General features: G+C 35.7%; 1 pseudogene; it reads left to right on the top strand.

Moving 5' to 3' along the window:
- Window positions 1–7,903: 7,903 nt before the first annotated feature.
- LOC100482080 overlaps window positions 7,904–15,538 on the top strand; it is a 108,309-nt pseudogene continuing 100,674 nt past the window's right edge.

Genomic DNA, 15,538 nt, shown 5'->3' on the forward strand with positions numbered 1-15,538 from the left:
GTAAGATCAACTCAGAGGGGAAAAGTCACAAGGGGTTGATTTTTAATGCTAATTTTGATTTCTAATGCTTACAATAAATTAAGTCAACCACTTTCTAAGTTCCGGACTGCCACACATGATCTAAACTGCTCTGTGGGGATAAAACACTTTAGAAGCTTATAATTCCTACAGAGTGTTTTGATTATTTTATACAAACTAAACTCAAACAGCAAAAAATTTCACAAGGGAAATTGTTGTGTGGTTTAAGGCCACATAATCTGGTTTCAACCCTTGTCTTTGCCTTGAGTTAAAGGCATACTCATTAACTTGAAACAATAAACTCAAACCTTAACATTTCTGGAAAGAATTCAATTCAGGACTTTGGCAGTATTGATGGCAAATATTACACACAGGCTCAACGTGATCTTATACAGATATACAGGACATGTAGATAATGTAGGCAATGCCAAAGTTGTAAATGAGCAACAGATATATTACATATAATTGTCTTATATGTGGGCATTGTCCCTTCACACACATGTAAAATTTTCTAGCTTTCTCATACTGAATTAGAAGCTGAGGTTATAATTTAAGTATTTATTTAGAGAGGAAATGCAGAATGGAATTGGAGTGGTATTAATTATATATCACATTAGAAAAGCTGATCAATAATAAATTTGAAAAAGAAAGAAAAGTTTGGGCCATGTAAAAATAGACTGAAAAAATAACTACCCACTTAGGGTTTATAGTCAAAAAGGAATGACATAGGCTAAGTAAGCAACATCCTAACACCTTAGCTAAATGTGATGGAATTAGTTTAGGCATTAACACAGAGAAAAGAGAAAAAATTGATATTTTAAATGGGTAATAGGGTTTTTTTTCTTGTTTCTTTTTTTCTTTTTAACTTTTCATGAGTTAAATTTAGGTGGAAGAAATAACAGGATGCAGCACATTAAAAAGAGAAGGAGACATTGTAGGAATAAGTAGAGAAAAAAAGAAAAGACCTAGAAGGCAGAAAGGCTCAAGAAGGAAGAATTACATACACATGTCAGAACAGTCTATATCTTAGCACATATTTCACTATGAAGTGTCTAAAACAATCAGATAGTTTAACTCACTCAAACATAAAATAAGACTCTGAACAGGCAAGAAAATAATGGAATGTGGTAGTTCCAAGCAATTTTTCAAAGTCATAACTCTCCCACACTAGCTATACACTTGCCTTTGTAACAGCAAGGTTGGAAATCACCAATTCATATGGAACTAGCCATCACATATTTTTTGAAGAATTGTCCTATATATTCACCCGTTGTTTTAAAAGTTGGAGTACTATAACAAAGTAAAGCCATGACAAAGAAAATTCCATTTAATTAAAAATAGCTTTGCCGAAGAGAAGACCACGTCACTCTATCTTCCCAAATTTTAGAGACTATTTTCAAAATTTTACTGGAGTGTAAACAAAATATCCACTGCTGCCTCTACCCTCCACCATGCTAGCCCCAACCCCAACACTATGAACTTTGAGAATATTTGCAGAGTAAGCTCTATCTATATTATCCAAATATGGTATACCTTATACCATATATGTACCATAAGTTGCACTATCTATTCAAAGCCTTCTACCTTCTACTTCTGTACTATAGTTTCATTTACTTACTCATTTAGTTAATCAGGATTTACTGAGCTCTAGACACTGGCACTGTCCTATGTATTATGTTCCAGACACTGGCACTATAATTAAGATATTCATGAAATCCGATCTTGAGGAATCAAAAGCCTAGCAGGGTATTTCGACAAGTTTCAATATAATATGGTAACTGCTAGGATAAGGGAAGTGCATATTACTATAGGAACACATAAGAGAAATACCCAAATGTTGTGGTATAAGACAGAGAATCAAGATAGGCTTCCTGAAAGCTGAAACCTAGAGACTCAGCTCCACCTACGTAGAAGACAAGTGAAAGTTAATTTCTAACTTATTTCCTATACCTTTGTAAAATCTTATCAGTTACTAAAAGACTCTTCACATATTCCTTTTGCTTAATTAAATCTTTTCATGGTACATTCTGCTTTAAACCCTTGCTATTCTGGTCATTATCTCAATGTTCTTTATCCATCTAAAAAAGTTTACCATTGTCCTTTGCCTTTTTAATTTATATTTATTTATTTATTTATTTACTTAATTTTTGAAGGAAAATTATTTATTTATTTGAGAGAGAGACAGAGAGAGAGAGAGTGAGTGAACTGGGAAGAGGAACAGAGGAAGAGAAAGAATCAAAAGCAGGTTCTACCCCAGCTCGGAGCCTGACTCAGGGCTAAATCTCATGATCCTAAGATCATGACCCAAGCCAAAATCAAGACTAAGTTGCTTAACATACTGAGTCACCCAGGCACCCCCTTTTGCCTTTTTTAAAAAGTAATATCTAACATTTATTAAATGCTTACTGAGGGCTGGGCACTCATTCTATGTATTTTAACCTTTTTATCTCAATAATCCTCTTGACAACTTTATGAGACAGAAAATATTACTGTCTTCATTTCACAAATGAGAAGACTGAGGCTGAGGGCATTTTAGTAATTTACTCATGGTCAGCTAGCCAGTCAGTTGTAGAGCCACAACTTCTATCTAGGTCTCTTTTGACTCCTTGGCCTGCATTCCTGGCCGCTGTCACCTACTGCCTTCTCTTTTACTACTTCAAAGCCCAAGTTAATCCCATCCCCACTGCGCATCTCCTTTCTGCAGAAGTTGAAGTGGAATACTTCCAGGCACAGGAAGAAAATAACACTTTTCAACCAAAACAAAGTGAAAGAGCCCTACACTAGCATCACCCTCCCACCAAAACCAGACAAAAATATAAGAAAATTAAAAATACAGACCAATAGAATTAATAAGATTGATAAACCTCTGACCAGACTTATCAAAAAGAAAAAAGACCCCAAAAAATAAAATCATGAATGAAAGAGGAGAGATCAAAACCAACACCGAAGAGATACAAACAACTATAAGAACATTTTATGAGCAACTATATGCCAATGAATTAGGCAATCTGGAAGGAATGGATGAATTCTTAGAGGTGTATAAACTACCAAAACTGAAACAGGAAGAAACAGAAAACCTGAACAGACCCATAACCAGGAAGGAAATTGAAGCCCCAATATTGCCAGAACTCATACAGCAGTTCAGCAAAGTGGCAGGATATAAAATCAATGCACAGAAATCAGTTGCATTTCTATACACTAACAATCAGACAGAAGAAAGAGAAATTAAGGAGTTGATCCCATTTACAATTGCACCAAACCCCATAAGATACCTAGGAATAAACCTAACCAAAGAGGCAAAGGATCTGTACTCAGAAAACTATAGAACACTCATGAAAGAAATTGAGGAAGACACAAAGAAATGGAAAAACGTTCTATGCTCATGGACTGGAAGGACAAATATTGTTAAACTATTTATGCTCCCTAGAGTGATCTATACATTCAATGCAATCCCTATCAAAGTACCATCCACTTTTTTCACAGAACTGGAACAAATAATTCTAAAATTTGTATGGAACCAGAAAAGACCCCGAAAAGCCAAAGGAATGATGAAAAAAGAAAACCAAAGCTGGTGGCATCACAATCCCGGACTTCAAGCTATATTACAAAGCTGTGATCATCAAGACAGCATGGTACTGGCACAAAAACAGACACACAGATCAATGGAACTGAATAGAGAGCCCAGAAATGGACCCTGAACTCTATGGTCAACTAATTTTCAACAAAACAAGAAAGAATATCTATAGGAAAAAAGACAGTCCCTTCAACAAATGGTGTTGGGAAAATCGGACAACCATATGCAAAATAATGAAACTGGACCACTTCCTTACACCATACACAAAAATAGACTCAAGATGGATGAAAGATATAAATGTGAGACAGGAATCCATTAAAATCCTATAGGAGAACACAGGTAGCAGCCTCTAAGACCTCGGCCACAGCAACTTCTTGCTAGACACGTTTCCAAAGGCAAGGGAAACAAAGGCAAAAATGAACTATTGGGACTTCATCAAGATAAAAAGCTTTACCACAGCAAAGGAAACAGTCGACAAAGCCAAAAGATAATCTACAGAACGGGAGAAGATATTTGCAAATGTCTCATCAGATAAAGGGCTAGTATCCAAAACCTATAAAGAACTTAGCAAACTCAACATCCAAAGAACAAATAATCTAATCAATAAATGCGCAGAAGACAGGAACAGACATTTCTCCAAAGAAGGCATACAAATGGCCAACAGACATATGAAAAAATACTCAACATCACTTGGCATCCAGGAAATACATATCAAAACCACAATGAGATAGCACCTCACAGGGGTCAGAATGGCTAAAATTAACATGTCAGGAAATCACAGATGTTGGCAAGGATGTGGAGAAAGGGGAACCTCTTACACTGTTGGTGAGAATGCAAGCTGGTGCAGCCACTCTGGAAAACAGTATAGAGGTTCCTCAAAAGGTTGAAAGTAGAGCTACCCTATGACCCAGCAATTGCACTACTAGGTATTTAACGCAAAGATACAAATGTAGTGATCCAAAGGAGCACCTGCACCCCAACGTTTATAGCAGCAATGTCCACAATAGCCAAACTATGGAAAGAGCCCAGATGTCCATCAACAGATGAATGGATAAAGAAGATGTGGTATGTATATATACAATGTAATACTACACAGCCATCAAAAAGAAAGAAAGAAAGAAAGAAATCTAGCCATTTGTAATGACATGGATGGAACTAGAGGGTTTATGCTAAGTTTAATAAGTCAATCAGAGAAAGACAGTTATCATATGATCTCACTTATATGTGGAATTGAAGGAACAAAACAGAGGATCATAGGGGAAGAGAGAAAAAAATAAAACAAGATGAAATCAGAGAGGGAGACAAACCATAAGAGACTCTTAATCATAAAAAACAAACTGAGGGTTGCTGGAGGGAAGGGGCGTGGGGGGATAGAATAACTAGGTGGTGGGCAGTAAGAAGGGCATGTGATGTAACGAGCACTGGGTACTATATAAGACTGATGAATCTCTGAACTCTATGTCTGAAACTAATAATACACTATATGGTAATCAATTGAATTTAAATAAAAAATAATAGAAAAAAAATACAGACCAATACCTCCCATGCAGATAGATGCAAAAATCCTCCAATAATGTATAAAAAGAACTATATACCATGACTAAGTGGGATTTATTCCAGGCATGTAAGATTGGTTCAACATTCAAAAATTCATGTTAATACATTACCTTAACAGGCTAAAGAAGAAAAATCACATGCTCATATCTCATATGATTGTAGATGCAAACAAAACAAAACAAAACCTCTCAGCAAACTTGAAAGGGAAACTTCCTCAACTTGATAAAGAACATCTACAAAAAAACCTCCTGCTAACATAATGCCTAGTGGTGAAAAATTAGAAGCTTTCCCACTAAGACTAAGAACAAGGCAAGGATGTTCCCTCTCACCGTTGCTTTTCAACAGTACTGGAAATAATGGAAGTTCTAGCTAATGTAATTAGAGAAGAAAAAAAAAGGCATACAGATTTAGAAGAAAGAAATAAAACTGTCTTTTTTCACAGATGACATGATAGTCAGTGTGGAAAATTCCAAAGAATCAGTAAAAAATCCTGGAACTAATAAGTGATTACAACAAGGTGTCAAGATAGAAAGTTAACATACAAAAGTCATTTACTCTCCTATATACTAGCCGTGAGCAATTGGAATTTGAAAATTAAAAACACTATATCATTAGCAGTTCCCAAAATGAAATACTTAGGTATAAATCTAACAAAATACATATAAAATATATATAAGGAAAGCTACAAAGCTGTGATGAAATAAATCAAAGAACTAAAAATTGGATAGATATTCCATATTCATGGATAGGAAGACTCAATATTGTCACAATGTCAGTTCTTCCTAAATTGATAAATAGATTAAATGCAATTCCAATAAAAATCCCAGCAGATTATTTTATAAATATCTNCATATATAAGGAAAACTACAAAGCTGTGATGAAATAAATCAAAGAACAAAAATTGGATAGATATTCCATATTCATGGATAGGAAGACTCAATATTGTCACAATGTCAATTCTTCCTAAATTGATAAATAGATTAAATGCAATTCCAATAAAAATCCCAGCAGATTATTTTATAAATATCTGACTTAGGGCATCAAATAACCAACACAATATTGAAGGAGAAGAACAAATTCAGAGGACTGACACTGTCCAAGTTTGAGACTTACCATAAAGTTACTATAAAGTTAATTAGTGAAAAATAGGCAAACAAAACAGCAGAACAGAATAGAGAGCCCAGAAATACACCCTCACAAATATAATCAACTGATCTTTGACAAAGGAGCAAATGCACAAAACAAAATGCAGCAAAAATTCTCTTTTTAACACTTGGTGCTGAAACAACTGGACAACCACATGCAAAAAATGAATCTATACATAGACCTTGCATTCTTCGAAAAAATTAACTCAAAATGGCTGATAGATTTACATGCAAAATGCAAAACTATGACTCCTAGAAGATAACATAGGAAAAAATCTAGATGACCTTGGGTTTGCTGATGACTTTTTAGATACAATCCCAAAGGCCAGATCCATGAGAGAAATAATTGATGAACTAGACTTCATTAAAATTAAAAACTTCTGCTCTGTGAGAGACACTGTTAGGAAAATGAAAAGACAAGGCACAGAATGGGAGAAAATATTTGTAAACAAAATGTCTGATAATGAACTGATACGCAAATATAGAAAAAATTCTTAAAACTCAACAAGAAGTAAAAAAACCTATATAAAAATGGGATCTTAATAGAAACCATACCAAAGAACAAAAACAGATGCCAAATAAGCATATGAAAATAGTCTACATCATATGTCATCAGAGAAATGCAAATTAAAACCACAATGAGGTATCACTACACACCTACAGAATGGCCAAAACCTGGAACCCTGACAAAACCAAATGCTGGTGAGGATGTGGAGCAATAGGAATTGTCATTCATTGCTGGTGGGAATGCAAAATGGAACAGCCACTTTGGAAGACAGTTTGGTAGTTTCTTATAAAATTAAATATACTCTCTTACCATACATTCCATCAATGTGCTCCTTGCTATTTACCCAAATGAGTTGAAAACTTTGTACACACGAAAGCCTTCACACAGCTATTTGTAGATGTTTTATTCACAATTGCCACAATTTGAAAGCAAACAAAATGTCCTTCAGTGGGTGAATGGATAAATGAATTGGTAAATCCATACAATGGGATATTATTCAACAGTGAAAAGAAATGAGCTAAGCCCTGAAAAGACATGGAAGAATCTTAAATGTATACTCTAAGTGGAAGAGCCAATCTGATACATACTGTATGATTCCAATTATATGACATTCTGAAAAAGGCAAAAATACGGAGATTACAAAGATCAGTGTTTGCCAGAGGTTGGGGGTGGAGAGTAGAATAGGCAGAGCACAGGGGATTTTTAGGGCAGTGCAAATATCAGAATACTAGTATGATACTACTGTGGTGGATACATGTCACTGTACACTTGTTAAAACCTGAAAATGTACAACTCAAGAGTGAACTCTAGTGTAAACTATGGACTTCGGGTGATAATGATGTATCAATGTAGATTACCAATTATAGTAAACCCACCACTCTGTTGAGTGTTGGGGAAACTGTGAATGTGTGGGGGAAGGGGACACATGAAAACTCTGTACTTTCTGCTTAATTTTGCTGTGAACCTAAAACTGCTCTAAAAAATTAAGTCTATTTTTTAAAGGTATAAACTCCTGAGAGTCTCAGCCTCATCACTACTGCTCAGAGAATGCCAAGCCCCCATCCATCCACCACCGCCCCCTCCAAAACAGAACATCCAGTCATGGGTAGAAACGAGCTGGTGCAGAAGGTCAAACTGGCTGAGCAGGCTGAGTGTTAAGATTACATGGCAGCCTGCATGAAGTCTGTAACTGAGCAAAAAGCTGAATTATTCAATGAGGAGAGGAATCTTCTCTCATTTGCTTATAAAAATGTTGTAGGAGCCCATAGGTCATCTTGGAGGCTTGTCTCAGGAATTTAGCAAAAGATGGAAGGTGATGAGAAAAAACAGCAGACGACTTGAGAATACAGAGAGAAAATTGAGACCAAGCCAAAAGATTTCTGCAATGACGTATGGTCTCTTTTGGGAAGTTTTTGATCCCCAGTGCTTCACAGGTGAGCAAAGTCTTCTATTTGAAAATGAATGGAGATGACTACTGTTACTTGGCCGGGGTTTCTGCTGGTGACGATAAGAAGGACATTATGGATCAGTCACCACAGCGATACCAAGAAACTCCTGAAATCAGCAAAAAGGAAATGCAACCAATACATCCTATCAGGTTGGGTCTGGCCCTTAACTTCTCTGTGTTCTATTGTAAGATTCTGAACTCCCTGAAGAAAGCCTGCTCTCTTGCAAAGACACCTTTTGATAAAGCCATTGCTGAACTTGATACATTAAGTGAAGAGTCATACCAAGACAGCCCTTTTGTAGTGTCTGGATGGCTCAGTTGGTTAAGCAGCTGACTTTGGCTCAGGTCATGATCTTGTGGTCCTGGGCTCCAACCCTGTATCAGGCTCCCCACTCAGCAAGGAGTCTGTTGTCCCTCTCCCTCTGCCCCTCCCCCCACTTGTGCGCGCACACATGCTCTCTCTCTCAAATAAATAAATATCTTAAAAAAGAAAAAGAAAAAGACAACACGCTAATAATGCAATTACTCAGAGACAATGTGACATTGTGTACATCAGATACCCAAGGAGATGGAGTTGAACTGAAACAAGAGAAGGAGGGGGAAATTAGCTGGCTTTCCAACTTTTGTATTCCTCATTCTAAAATGTACACAGTAGACCATTTGTCATTCATGCTGTCCCACAAATAGTTTTTTGTGTACGATTTATGACAGGTTTATGTTACTTCTTTTTGAATTCCTATTCTTCTCATGAGAAGAGATCTGTCTTGAGATCTGTCTTTTTATGTTTAATATTAGGAGAGTAGAGCCACCTAACATTTAGGGAGTTACCTGTTTTCATCTTGGGGTGGCCAATATGGGGGTGTGGAACTTTTATACTAGTTATAAATGTTTGGCATAGTAATTGTGGCTTCACAAAGGCCAGTGTTAAAACTGGTCCCATGTCAAAGCAGAGAAAACTGCCTACCTATTGGTTTGTCCTGGTGGGGAATAAAAGGAATAACTGGTTGCAGATACAGGTACAGTTATTGTGGATATTATAAGTCTGGAGCACTTACAAGGCTGCAGTAGAAATGGGTATCCTGTGGATATTACAGGTTGAACCACGTGTATCTGTGGAATACTCACTCTCAATGTGCACACCTTTGACTACAGTTGCAGAAGTGTTGCTTTCATTGTGACCCAATTTCCTCTGGATAAGGGAAGAAATGGTTCATAATCCATTATTTGTAAAGTTCCCTGCTGTTTGCTTTCATTATTTTTGCAACACTCATTTTATTTGTATGTAAATGTTTTTGGCAGCCTGAGAACTAACGTACAAGTAAAAATGCAGTAAAAACGAATTGCTTGATACCCATTACTTTATGTTTATTAAGCACAACAGCAAAACAAAAATCCCATCGATTTAACTTTTTTTGGTTCTTTTTTTTTTTTTTTGCTTTTGTGATTTTTTTTTTTTGATACTTGCCTAACATGCATGTGGTATAAATATAGTTAACAGGGAAATAACTGGAGATGATGACTAGTTTTGTTTAATGTCTTACAAACTTTTCATGAACAAGCCAAGCATAATTGTAGAGCGCATGTATTAAGTTCATGTAAGTTGAATAAAGGCTCGTGAATGGAATTTTCAACTACTTGCTCTATAGCTTTTTATGTAAATTAGTCCTTTGGTTCTGAAACTTCTCTAAAAGAAATTGTACATTTTTAGAAATTTATTCCTTATTCTCTCTTGGCAGCTAATGGGCTCTTATCAAGTTTAAATACAAAGTTATTGTAATAACAACAACAACAAGGTATAAACTTCTCAGGACAAAGAGAACAGGAAAGGAAACAAAGTTTTGAAAGATAGAAAAAAGATGAAACAAATAGCAACTGACTCAATAAGTCAGAGAAAGTTAAAGCCCAACTACCTGGGAAGGGAAATGCCAATGAAAAACCAGCACATTTGTTCTACTAAACTCTAGAAAGATTCAGGAATTAGAGGTACTAGGTGACTTTAAAGGGCAAGATAGGGTGAGCACAAGAGGGTTGATTTTTGAGTCTGTAATGGGAGCATTCAGAGTTTAGATGTCCTCTTCCAGCTTACATCCCCTGCCACCAAGAAAAAATAAGACATTACTGTAGGTGGAGATTGACTCAGAAAGGCTCCAGTTTGGGGAACATTATGAGAAAAACATACAATCCAGGATATAGGAAGTCGAAAACAAAAGAAAGTATCACCAGGATAGGGATGAAGACAGATCTCAAGAAAACTATGGTATAGCTGATTTAGAAAGCAGTCAGTTGTATTGGATTGGGAAAATGGAGAATTCAGGAGAGATGTTTTTAAGGGAAAAAAGTGGAACTTATCTATTACCTGTGAGGTTTGACAATAACAAGATGAGCTTCAGTGCTTGGAAAGAAAGCTTGGGCTGAATGAGCAACATGTGCAAAGAAAACTAAGCAAAAATAAACAACATGATAGCTGCCTCCAGGACAAATGGTGGTTGTTTTATTAAATGCAACAGATTATTATATGTGGATCAACTGTGATCAAATTTATACAGTCCTAATAATTAAATATAAAATTATGTAACCAAAAAATTAGGAGAATGAAAGTAGGAAAAATTTTAGTCACAATGTATAATAAAGTTAAAGCCTGAATTCCATAGTAAAAATCAATAGCTAATATATAAAATCAATATATTGAGAAATTTTAAATCAATATAAATATCTAAATCAATATGAGAGAGGTGCCTGGGTGGCACAGTAGGTTAAACATCTGCCTTCAGCTCAGGTCATGATCCCAGGGTCCTGGGATTGAGCCCCATGTCAGGCTACCTGCTCAGTGGGGAGCCTGCTTCTCCCTCTCCCTTTGCTCCTACCCACTGTTCATGTGCTCTCTCTCTCAAATACATAAAATCTTTAAAAAATAAATCAATATGGTAAATATCAAAATCAATATAATATCTAAAATTGAAAAATCAAAAATTTACAGGATAGCATGCTATTTGGATAAATAGTTCTTAATACAATTCCTGAAAAAGCAGCTCACAAATACAAAATACAAAATGAAAACCAAAAAAGCAGCAAAAAGAGTAAAATTGCCTCTAAGGAGCAGGTATTGGGGAGCAAAAGATATTGAAAACAAGGAAGGAATGCTCTTTTTCATCATAAATCAGGTAACCATATATCCCATTTTTCTCAGAAATGTCCTGTTTTTTTTAATTTTTTTTATTATATTATGTTACTCACCATACAGTACATCCCTGGTTTTTGATGTAAAGCTCGATGATTCATTAGTTGCGTGTAACACCCAGTACACCATGCAATACGTGCCCTCCTCCTGTTTTATTCCTGTTTTCCCGGTGTCCTATCAAGTTAGCAAGCCTTTTCCATTTCTAAAGTGCGTGACAAATTAAATGTTCAACCTAATTACAAGATTTATAGAATTACTTTACTTCTAAACTATACACATTTATTACTATTATAAATAAAAAATTTTAAGTGGGGCTTTGAGTTGAAGTTGAAATAAGTAGGTTTATGTACTATTTATGCCGCCTAATACTTGATGATTAGTGGCTAGTTCCATAACCTCTCTGTGCCTTCTTTTGTATCACATCTACAAATAAGGATTATAAAAATTACCATCACATAGATTTGTTATAAAGATTGAATAGGCCACTTTGCACAGTGTTTTGCACTTAACTCATGCTCAATAAACATAACATATTATTGTGTTAAATGTCTATGAAATTTGAGTTGATTCAGAATGAATCTATTTCCTCATAGTGGATTCTCATCTAGGCCTTGAATGTTATAATTGAAAATTAGTGAAAAGTTTAAAGTTACATTCCTTTTTCTTAAATCAATGGAACATATTGAATAGGCTGTCTGCATGATTGTTTGAAGAAAAGGCCAAATTTGGAACTTTTGATTACAAAGTAAAGAGCCAATAAAACTACAGCGATTTAGTTCATGTTTTTTTAAATCTTCAGATCATAATTGGAAAAATAAATATGTCGCTTGTTTTCAGATCATAATTTTCCCTATATATTTGTCTATTAATTTTCATTTACTACTTGGGAGTAATTTTTGGACAAATAACTATGTATAATCACAGACGTCTAGCTATTTTGGAAGTCTGGCTGACTTTCCACATTCTATGGGATCCTAGGGATACAGCACCATAAGGGATCTACAGTCTATGAGGTAATCAGACATGTAAATGGTCCCAAGAAAATCCATCTAAATGTCCTAGGCAATGTTTCCAACATTGTTTCACGAGACTCCTGTCAAGAGCTAGCACTTTTTTTATAGGTCAAATGAAGATTAAATCGGTCATTTTTGTAACGTTGGTTAGAGGACTTTTATAACATCACCCAATATCATTATGGTTATTTCAATAAATTGCTTAATTTAAGGATAATGTTTAATTAAGCTGCTCCTGTGCTTTAAACCTTACATTCTAGTTTTTTATGTTCCAGTTTCCCAAATTTTATTCATTTGAAGTCTCACTTCCCCATAATCTTTTGCAGGAATTCCAGTTCATACAAATCTCCCTTCCTTGAACTCAACTACCATTTTAACAGTTGGGGATTTTTTTTTTTGGTTGTATAATAGATTCTTTCATAAACTTTTTCCAGTTTTATTGAAGCACAACTTACAAATAAAGTTGTAATATAACCGAAGTATATAACATGATGATTTGATATATGTATATATTAGGAAACAACTTTCACAATCAAGTTAATTAACACATGCACCATTTCATACATTTACCTTTTTTTTTTTTGGTACAAATTTTTTCTCTCTCTTTTTTTTTTAAGATTTATTTATTTATTTGAGAGAGAGAGAGCGAGCACAGGGTAGGGAGGGTCAAAGGGAGAGAGAGAGACAAACTTCAGCAGACTCTGTGCTCAATGCCAACCAAAGCAGGGCTTGATCTCATGACCCTGAGATCATAACCTGAGCAGAAACCAAGAGCTGGACACTTAATAGACTGCGCCAACCAGGTGCCCCTTGGTACAAATTCTTAAGATCTATTCTCTTTTAGCAGATTTCAATTATACAAAAAGTATTATTAAATACAGTCACTACACTATCAATTGGATCCTCAGGACTTATTCATCTTATAACTGCAAGTTTGTGCCCTTTTACCAACCTCTCCCCAATTCCCCCACCCTTCAGCCGCTGGCAACCCCAATTCTTATCCCCTGTTTCTTCAAGTTTGACTTTTTTTTTTAAGGTTCTACATATAAGTGACACCATGCAATATTTCTCTTGTTATAATATAATATATATAATAAATATAAATATATAATATACATAATATAATATAATAAACAATATTTGGTTTATTTCACTTAGCATATAATGCCCTTCATTTTCAACCATATCCCAAATGTCAGTGTTCTTTTTAGAGCCTGAATAATAACCCATTGTGACATATACACAGCACACTGACAATTTTTTTATTCTGACTTCAGTCTTTCTTTAAAAGTTTTATATGTATGATGGGTCTCACAAAATTTTAATCTAATGTCAGTGGCCTTGTGTTCATAGAATAAACATAAAATAATGCAACTTTATATTTGAACAAGCATTCAAAAACTTAATACTCACAGATGAAAGTTATGTTCTTTAGTCATGTTGGGATTCAGTCCCTGTTCAATATTGTTGCCATTTTTAGTACTATACAACCTATAATATATTCTTTTGTATAGTGACAGTAATAATGAATTTTCTTTCTCTGAAGATGAAATTTATTTTGCAAATCAGCAGTTATTTGTCACTGAATCTAGCACCAAAGCAAATGAGTAAGTAGGGTAGTATTCAGACTGTTTTATAACTTAAATAGTTTTGAATATAATTCCTGAAAAAGGAGCTCCTCAATTTTTTTTAAATGTGGTAAGCTTAAGTCTACTATTGTTTTTGACATTGTCATAGTCCTTACTTATTTTTACATATCATTTTAGGATTGTTTGTTTGGTTTTAGTCTCGTATCCCCCCCACACTTCTCAGTATTATGTAAAATGAAGACACATGATGGGCACTCAACCAACGTCTATAATATTGAAATTTCTCTGCCCTTCGTTCTGCAGGAGGCAACCAGCAATCAGAAAGAGACATAATAAAAACCACCTGGGCAACTCCAACCAACTCAGAGCCCCCAGATTGAAATTAGTGGTTCCATTTCCATCAAAAATTTCTTTCTGTTTGTTTCTTTTCTTCCATTTTTAGAAGCAAAGACACCCATTCAAATACCTGGGAAAAAAAAATTCTAGACAGGTCTGGGTTTCCAGTTCCAGAAAACTAAGATAGAGCTGCTGGAATATTACGCCCAAATTCTCTTGGCTTTACCTCCTGTACAAATAAATCCATCCACTGCTGTGCTTGGCGAGGTGACAAAAACAGCTGCAGGGGAGGCAAAACCCCTCCTGGCACAGGCTTTGGGCCGATTTCCCTCATTAAGGACTCTCATCTTTCTAGCATGTGGGCCCTCTCGGCTGACAGGACAAAGCAAGGCAGCAGTGGGTGGAAGGAGAGGAGAGTCAGGCCCACTGACCCTTGATTGAGCTTGGCTTCCAGCTGTCCCCAACTTCTGTAAGATGCTAACCTTTTCCACTCTTGCCCCAGAGATTCCTGTGGAATGGTTAGAGTTCCTGAGCCACAGTCCTACAGATGGGAAGAGACGTTACAGGATCAAATAACTCAGAGATGGTGGGGGGGGGAGGAAGAGAAGGGAAAGAGAAGAAAAAGAGGTCAAGAAAAATGAAAGGAAAAAGAATCAGATAAAAGAGGCTATAAAGGACAGATCTGAGATCAGGTAACTAGAAATGAGGTGTGTGTGTGTGTGTGTGTGTGTGTGTGTGTGTGTGTGTGTGTGTGTTTTAATTGGGAAAACGTCTGAAAATTCTGGAGAATTCTGCCAGTCACAAGAAGATTTTTCCAACCATCTTTTATTCTCAGCTACTCTCAGGGTAATGTGTCCACACCTGTGCCTATGTTATGGCTTAAGAGCACAGACTTTGGAGACAGATTTCCCTAGATCTACTATCTCCCAGACTTATGACAATTATTTAATACCTCTGGTTATAAGTTTCCTCCTCTGTAAAATGGGGATGATTACAGTGCCTACCAAACAGATTATGAAAACTAAAAAGATTAATGCATGTAATACAGGTGTTTTCTGCAGTATATGACATGTAGTGCACACTCAATTTTCCTTTTGACGGTACCAATGAATAGCTTCTGACAATTAAGTCACTTGGTGGAGGCGACCCTACTCACCAGGCATATTCATTTGT

Source organism: Ailuropoda melanoleuca, chromosome 2 (genome assembly GCF_002007445.2).
Source record: "Ailuropoda melanoleuca isolate Jingjing chromosome 2, ASM200744v2, whole genome shotgun sequence".
In the NCBI taxonomy this organism is placed as follows: domain Eukaryota; kingdom Metazoa; phylum Chordata; class Mammalia; order Carnivora; family Ursidae; genus Ailuropoda; species Ailuropoda melanoleuca.